The sequence below is a fragment of the Heterocephalus glaber genome, unplaced genomic scaffold (assembly GCF_053883595.1).
Source record: "Heterocephalus glaber isolate CG9 unplaced genomic scaffold, H.glaber_assembly_v1.0 deba00001673, whole genome shotgun sequence".
NCBI classification, from domain to species: Eukaryota; Metazoa; Chordata; class Mammalia; order Rodentia; family Bathyergidae; genus Heterocephalus; species Heterocephalus glaber.
Genome location: NW_028258410.1, coordinates 18,518,900 through 18,527,708, shown reverse-complemented (window position 1 = coordinate 18,527,708; position 8,809 = coordinate 18,518,900).

Sequence of the window (8,809 nt, the reverse complement as noted above, 5' to 3'; positions counted from 1 at the left end):
AAACACCAAGTGATAAATGTAAAAAAATTATATACTGAAAATGTACCAATAAAATTAATTTTTTAAAAAAGAAATGAATATATGTTTTTCTGGCAGTAATACAAATTCCTTTATAAATCAACGGATCAGTCAGGTGTGGTGGCACAGGCCTGTAATCCCAGCCCTCAGAAGGCTGAGGTGGGAGGATCACCCTGCATTTGAGGTCAGCCTGGACTACATAGTGACACCCTATCTCAAACAAACACAAAATGAATGTGTTAACCCATGCTACCATGGGGAGGAACCTTCAAAATGTCATGCTAAGTGAGAGAAGCCAGATCCAGAGGGTCCGGAGGAGTCTGCAGAGGGGATGCGTCCACAGACGGACAGGATGGAGCTTGGTGGTGACCAAGGGCTGGGCACTGGGGTCGGGGGGACTGCTCAGTGGGTGCAGTCTCCTTTTGGGGTCACGAAGATGTTTTGCAACTAGTTTCAGGTGGCAGTTACCCAGGAAGTACTAAAAGGCCGCTGACTTGCTCCCTTTGACACGATTATTGGACGCCATGTGAATTTCACCTCAGTAAGTGTTTAAAAACCAAACATCAAAAAGTCAGCTTGCTTAAGAACAAGCACGAGTGGCTTTAAAGATGACAAAGATGGCTGCTCAGGGAGCTCGGGAGGCACTGGCTGAGCGGCTGGGGCCACTCCAGGCCGGCGCCCTCTGCTCCCTGGAACATCAGCACAGCCCAGGAGCCCAGCCTGCCTTGCCCTCCATGGAGCCCTCCTGGAGGAGCGGGTCCTCAGCCCGCACCTCGAGCCAGCGGGGAGGCGTTTCCCCACTTGGCCTGCATTGCTTAACTCCCTAAGGAGCCTCAGTTTCCTCCTCTGTACAATGGGGTGGGCACAGCTCTTGCCTCCTGTTTGAGGAACCAGCTAAGAAGGTGTGGCGCAGGGCCTGCAGGGAAGCAGGCTCCCTTGGGCCGCACTTCTGGCCTGGCACTGATCCGGGCGGAGCTGATACATTTTGCTCCTGTCCTAGGCTGTGGCCCGGCCTCCATGGTCTCCATGCAGGGGTTGCACACAGTAGGCCCCCAGGAAGGGTGAGCTGCCTGGCATCCAGAGGAGCTCCTAGAGCTCCCCTCTTCTTTCCACCCCCAGCCCCCACCCCCATGGCTCATGGGGCTATGGCAGGCACCTCCTTCCTGGTCTCTGGGCTTCCATCTTGTAACCCCACCCCCAAGCTGTGCCCCCCACCCCGCCCGCCCCGATGTGCAGCCAGAGGGATCCCGAGAATGTGAGTCAGATTCCACTCCTCCTCTGCTCAGAAGCCTTCCGTGGCTCCCGCCTTGCTCAGAGTAGAAGCCAAAATCTTCCCCATGGCCACAAGACCCAGCACAATCTGCCCTAATCCTCTTTGTCCTCCTGTCTCCCATTCTCCCTCTCTCCTACTCGCCAGACTTCTTGCTGTTGCTCGTACAATCGGGCCTCCACCCCCAGGGCCTTTGCACTTGCTGTTCTCTCTCCTTAGAAGTCATCCCTCAGTACCACCCATGGCCTCCTTCCTCCCCTCCTTTGGGCCTCTGTTTAAATATGGACTGCTCAGGGGAGCTTTCCCTGGCCTGCCAGATTCTGCTAAATTTCTATGCTCTTTTCCTCCTATAGGCAAGACCCTCACCAGGGTCATGGCCCAGCTTCAAGACTCAGGAAGGAGAGACACTTCCAGGCCTCCTCTGGATTTAGGGCTGGGGTCTGCTACCATGGGGGCAGGCGGTGCTGGGGCTGTACCTGGCACAGAGGCCTCTGCCCACCCCTGCAGTGGGAGGCATCCAGGCTGCAGGTGGAAAGGCCCATGTCCTCCGAAGCCACTTACCTGACTTGCTGACTCAGATCCTTTCTCCGGCCGTGGGAGCTGCCCTGCCCCACCCTGCCCAGCCCCTTGGTGGGAAGCAGCCCCAAGGCTTCAAGTGTCTGGCCCTGCCACCAAGACCACCTCGCTCTGGCCAGTGGAATGAAGCCCTCTGCTCCCAGGCCACTTGGCCTAGGCTCTGGCTTCTTTTCCCTCTGGAAGCCTCTGTTCCATCTCCTGCCGGGGGTCAGGGTGGGAGAGGCGACAGGAACAGGAATGACAATAACAACAGCTCTCATACAGTCATAGAAGGGAGCAGCTAGCCAAGGACAGCACTGGCACCTGGCTGTATTATCTCCTTCAGTCCCTGCAGGGGTCCCCTTATGACAGGACTTTGGACCCCAAGGCCTTGTTCCAGGGAATTAGCCCAAGGCCAAGGCTGGTCAGAGGGAGCAGAGATTTGGACCTGCATGGTTGGAATACCAGCTGTCACGCTCAGCTCCAGAGCTGAGGACTCACAGAGGCCTCTGAGGATGGGGTTCAGGGACTGTGGCAGCACCCTGCCCCGTGGCTGGATATGGGGCTCTCTGGGCAGAGCCAGCCCCTCTCTCAGGGACAAACCTCTGGGGAGGGCCTAGCCAGTTCCCTGCATGGAGGCAGCACTCAGAACTCTCAGAATCAGGGGTCTGGGTGAAGTCTACTATCTCATGGCCAGTGGTGCTGGTCCTGGGCCCAGGCAGTGGCTGCGGTGGTGGTGGGGTGTTGACACAGAGCCACACTGTGGCTGGACACTTAGCTGTTAGCCCTCCCAGCACCCTGTGAGCCAGAGCCTGGCTGACACCCTTTTTATACAGGAGGAGGACTCAGAGAGTCAGAGGATGTGATCCAGGCCATCGAGCTGGAATGTGGCAGGGGTTGGATTCAAACCCAGGTTCGTACTGACACCACAAGGCCAGAGTCCCTTCTGCTGGATGGTTACCTAGCATCTCAGGGAGGAGCAGGGAGCCCAGATGCCAGGAAGAGCCCTGAGCTTCAGTTCACATCCTCCTCCCGCCTTGGCCATTCACCAGCCCAGACCCTTTTGTCCATTCATTCGCTCACCTACCTAACTACTCATCTCGCATCCGTCCTCTAGCCCGTCACCCTCCCACTGTCCTGTCTACTCCCTCCACGCACGCCCTCCAGCCACCCCAGCTTCTGCCCACTCATCCCTTGTCTCACTCGCCCTGCCTCCTGTCGTGTCATCCATTCTTCCACTCGTGCATTCAAATGTCATCTGTCCAGCCATCCACCCACCCTTCCTTCCATCCTCCAATGCATCCCCACCCCTCCCTTCCATCCACCCACCCACACATCCATCTGTCCATCCTTGCGCCCATCAGTCTGTCCAGCCAGCCAGTATCTGCTGCCCTGATGGCTGCCGTGTGGCGCCCTGGGATTGCTGTGCCTTGAGCCAGGAGGAACACGCCTAATTAAGTTTCTGTTTATTTGTTGTTCTGAGAAGGCTAATTGTGGGGTTTGTAAATAGCCCTTTGATGGCTGGGGAGTTACTTAAGAAGACAGTTAAATAAACAGCCGCTGGGTGGAAGTAGCCCTTGTCACGCACAGGGGCCTTGCAGGGGAGGGGACTGAGTATCAGGCAGTGCTGGGAGTTCCCGTCAGAAGAGAAGTCAGGATGGCGGGGACAATGGCAGTGACAGAGACGTGTGCTGGGTGCCTCTTGTGTGCCAGACGCTAAGATCCCCACTACGGGCAGGGGGGACTGAACCCCAGGGACAGGAAGTTGTGGCTCAAGATCACATGCCTGGGAAGTAGCACAGCCACGACACTGGTGGAAACCTGCCCGTGCAGTAATGACGGTAACAAGAGCAAACAATCATGTGGCCCTGTACGTGCCAGGCACTACGAGCCTTCTTTACCCAGGTCCAGTAAGTTCAGCACCATCAGCAGCCCCATTTCACAAGTAAGAAAACTGAGAGTGAGAGGCACACTAGGATTTCCAGCTCAGCAGCAGCAGACAAAAATTTTTTAAAATTATAATGTCTCGACACAAAGTCCCACTCTTGATCACATTAACCAGCAGAATGCAGCTTTTATGTGTTTAACTTATAACTACTTACGTGGTTGGCCAAACATTTTAAAAAATCATCTTCTCATCTCTCTATTCTATATCTCTAAAAAGACTGTAAACTTACAACTTGATTATCATCCTTTTTATTACTTAGTTCAGGGATTGGAAAACTTTTTGTGTAGTAAATGTTTTAAAGAGAAAAACAGCCACAGACTAGTAAGTGATTCCTGATGCTGTGTGCCAATAAAACTTTATTTACAAAAATGGATGGGGGGCCACACTTGGCTTAAGGGGTGTAGTTTGTTGATGGATGATTTTATGCAGCACACACATATCTACCAAACCATGTTCTCTGCTCTTTAATGATGACAAAGTAATTTTCAAGGCTGACTCACCAGGTCATTTCACCTCTGGGCCATTGGCTTGTCACATGCCCTACATGCTATTTACCTATTTGCTCATTATTGGCAATTTCTGAAGAAATTGGCAAATACCTTGAATTAACCTGATCCCTTCATGCCCACCAGCGGCACCGAGGGTGTTAAGGGCTTAAGAAATTCCTCTTCCTGGCATCAAATTCTGTAAATTTTGGGCCTGAAAAAAAATATTGTAAAGTGAAAGCTGAGAAGTTCTGTGCCTGGGGCTCTGTTAATGTCTTCTCATAGTGACAGGAACAAGGAAATGAGAGGATGACATGGCAGGGGTATTTCAAAATGTACTCAAGCCTTGTGGGAACCAAAGAAGGGAGGCCAGAAAGATCCCTTTTCCCCCATCGTCCCCACCCTCTTCCCCGCAGCATCTGCTTCCCAGCTGCGGGGAAGGTGAGAGGCTCGGGCAGCAGCCAGGGCCATGCCCAGGTTGAGAGACAAATGGCAACCCGGGTAAAATATCGCCCACATAAACGTAGCTGAGGGACTCCTCTCCACAGTGTATAAGGAGTTCCTGTAGAACAGTAAGATATAAACCTGCTAGAACAACGCACAGGGGATTTACAGAAAACGAAATACAGAGGGCAAATAAACATGCAAGATGTTCAGCCTGGTGAACGAATTGAAACAACAATGAGATAACATTTCCACTCCTCAGGTGGATTCGAACGAGACTGATGATATAAAGTGTAAAGGGAGCAGCGAGGAAATGGGCATGGATACTACCAAACTGTTGCAGGGGAGACTGGAACAGACCTTCAGGAAGACAAATTTACAGTGCTCGGGAAAACTGAAAGCGCACATTTTCTACAACTCAGCAATTCCATTATCTGTTGTTTCCCTTAGAGAAACAGCCATACACAGGCGCAAGGAATTTGGCCCAAGATAGTCTTGGAAGCAACCTTAATATCCACCAGCTGGGGAAGGGTTAGACACCCTGCAGTGGCCCGAGACTACCCATCCTCTGACCCCCTTCCCATGTCACTGCCATTGAGCCTGCTAAGGTGCCAGCTACCAGATGCAGAAGCAGGGCTGGCCTAGTGGGAGCAGGGCCGGCCTACTGACCCCCTGTTCCTGCGGACTCTAAACCTGGCTCTCCAGGCCTCTTGGGCTCTCCAGTGCCCGACTGTATTTGGAACTTTTCACTCAAGTCTAGAAAGGTGCACAGGTCCTGGGCGACACCTCGAGGGAGCCTCACGAGGGAGCACCCCCGGGTGACAGGAGCCACATCAGGGAACAGAATGTTCCAATCCCCTGGAAGCTTCCCTCCGGTGCCTTGCGGTCATGCCCTTCCTGAGGGCTACCGGGAGGGTCCAGTCTATTTCTAGTACTTCCCTGGGTGGATTCAGACGGAATGTGCGAGTGAGAGTCTGGCCCCTTTCCCTTGTGCTGATGTCATAGAGAGTCACTCCTGCTGGCGCATAGCTGCAAATCACCGACTCGCCATCTTCAGGCTGGATTGTGGTCCATGAGCTGGGTTCACCTGTTCATTCTGCAATGGGCCCCAGGTCCTTCTGAGCGAGGGGCTGTTTGTGAAGGGTGCTGTGCACATTCGCACAGTGTCTTCTGGTGAACATCTGTCTGCATTGCAGCTGGTTCATGGGGCAGGTTCACGCTTCCCTTTACTAGAAATCACCGAGCTCCCAGAGTGTTTGTGCCATCTGTACCCTTCCTGGCCACCAGTGAGAGCTCTCTTTGGATGCTCCGCATCTTTACCAACTCTGGGTATTTTCCATGTTTTCACGTTGGCTATTCTGGCAGGTGTCAGGGTTCTCTCTTTTCGGCTTAATTTGCATTCCTGGATGATGAAGGATGTTAAGTGCCTGTCCCTGGTAGCTGGTCCTGGGGGCACCCTCTTCTATGAAATGCCTCTCAAGTCTGCTTTTTTTTTTGGTACTGGGGATTGAACTTGGGACCTTGCGCTTGCGAGGCAGGCACCAGATCCACTGAGCTAAATCCCCAGCCCTCAAGTCTGCCGTTTGTTTACTGGCTTGAAGTGATTTTAATGATTGCTTTATGTTAAACTGCTCTATCAGCAAGGATTCCCCAGAAAAACAAACCGACAGGATGTGTATGTGTGTGTGTATTTTAAATTTAATTTTTAAAGGAACTGGCTTATGCAATTATAGAGCTGGCAAACCTGAGGTATAGGGTAGGCTGGAAACTCAGGCAAGGTTTCTATGCTACAGTCTACACTAGAGGCAGAATTCCTTCTTCTACAGGAAACTTCAGTTTTTACACTGTAGGCGTTCAACTGATTGGATGAGGCCCATCTACATTATGGAGAGTAATTACTTTCACTTAAAGTCAACTCACTGGAGATGAGATATTAATCATGCCACAGAATACCTTCACACAGTGTCTGGTCCAGTGTTTGCCCAAATGATGGCACCATTACATTACCTGGCCAGGGTGGCATGAGGTGTTTATGTTGCTTACAACTCTGATCCCTGTTTACACACGCACACACACAGATGTTCAGTATGTGCTCGTGGAATGGATGGGTGGGTGGGTGGTGGCTGGGCAGGCCAGCGGATGGGCTGTGGGCCCCATTTTGTCTGTCCTGACTCACCCCATCCGCCAAGCCTGAGCAGAGGCCTCTGCGGGCTTCCCTGCACCAGGCAGAGTCCCTGTTCCTCCTCCCCGAGGATGAGAAGCAAAGGCCTTTCCCTCTCCCTGCCAGCTCCATTGCAGCTGGGTGAGTAGCTGCCAGCAACTTTGCTTTGAGGCTTCACCTGTCAAGCTGGGCCCTGGGGGCTCCCGTGGCCCCCCGGGGGCTGTGATGGGAGTAGGATGGGAGACACTGTGGCCGGGAACAAGGGTGATCCCTCCCCAGTGGAGCTCCAATCTCCTAGAGCAGACTGTGTTTGTGAAGCAAAAAGTGGGAGGCACAAGGTGATGCTGGCTCTGGGCTCTTCACAGACACTTGAGACCACAGTTCCTCTTGTCCTCCAGGGTCACCCACAGGTGAGGGATGAGAGAAGGGTCCTCGGGGTGGCTCGGGGAGACCGAGGAGGACCCCAGCCTCACCTGGGGGGGGGAGGCAGGAAGAAATGTCCCATGCCCGTCTGTCTCCCTGTCCTCCTCAGCCCCGGATCTACTGGCACTTTATGCTGAGCAAACCCAGGCAAGCCTCTTTCCCACTCTCGGTCCTGTCTCTCCTCTGTGAAGTGAGGCTGGGGGGCTCAGATTTAGCTCTCGCACCTCTCGGCTCTCCAGGAACCCTAGGTCCATTAGACACAGGCAGGCTCCCTCATTGCCTACAGACGCCCAGAGAGCCGTGGCGTCCTGCAGAGCTAGCTCCCACTCTGAGCCCTGCCGCCTTCCAGATGTCATGAGCCACCCAAGGCCGTGCTCTGCGGGAGATGGGCAGATGGATGCCCCAGCGCCAAGGCTGCAGGGCTGGCCACCTCTTCTTGGGTCAAAGATGAAGTGGACGGGCAGCCATTACCCAGCTGGGCTGTTTCTGCTAATAAAAGGCGGTGGCCATTTGCCAGTCTCCTGCCTTTGTCCAGGTCAGAATTGGATCTTGTTCAAATAAACTCAAAGGCCAGGTGGATAATTAAAGCAATGACTAGAGATTTTGGTGTCGGCAAACTGCACCAAAACACCCTTAGGTGTTGGGATAATCGGCTCATCTCCAGCCTGCTCTGAAGTTGATTCCCCCCATAGAGTCCGAGCAAGGGAGAGGAAATCCAGCCCTTGGAGTGGCTATTCCTGGCCTGTGTGTCCAGCTCCTTGGACTCCCAGGGCCACTGGTAACTTTCCTGCATGTGCTGCCTGGTTTCCTGCCCCAATACCTTTGCATGTGCCATCTCCTTGGAAACAGAGCCAGCTGAGGACCCAAGTGCAAGGAGCATATTTGAGAGGCGATTTCAGGAAGCATCCAAGATAGGGGAGGAAGCAAATAAATTCATGTATCAAACCAGTCATGGCTGGGGCCAACTGGACCTCAGTCCTATTGGGGAACTCTTTGAGACTTGGGAAGAAGTTATTCTAGCTTTTAGGAACTTCTGGGTAGGTCTGCACCCAGAGACAGACCAAAGCTCTCTGGGCATCTTTAGTGGACAAGAGTGATCACATCTAAGGGCACTGGCAGCAGCTGCTACAGATGTTTGCTAGTTCCTCACCTTTTTCAAGCAGATTCCTATGTGCTCTTGTGAACCCAGTGTAGGTCACCTCTGCAGGGAACCCTCTTCTGACCCTCCTAAGTCAGCCCAGCACTTCGTGCTGCCCCACTCCTCACAAGAACTTCTAATATTTTCATCAGTCTCCAGGATGACAAGTGCCATTTTAATCACTTCCCATCCTGCTGGGGAGTGAACTCAAAGAGCAGACAGGTTGGTGTCATAAAGTCCAACTTCCACTCTAGCAGACTCTCTGAACTAATTCTGCTCATTTTGTCTGTATTATATTCTGGGTATGGATGGGCAAAGGAATTGGTAAGGCATTCTGGCTCATTGAGATCTCTTCTTTCCCCTGAAG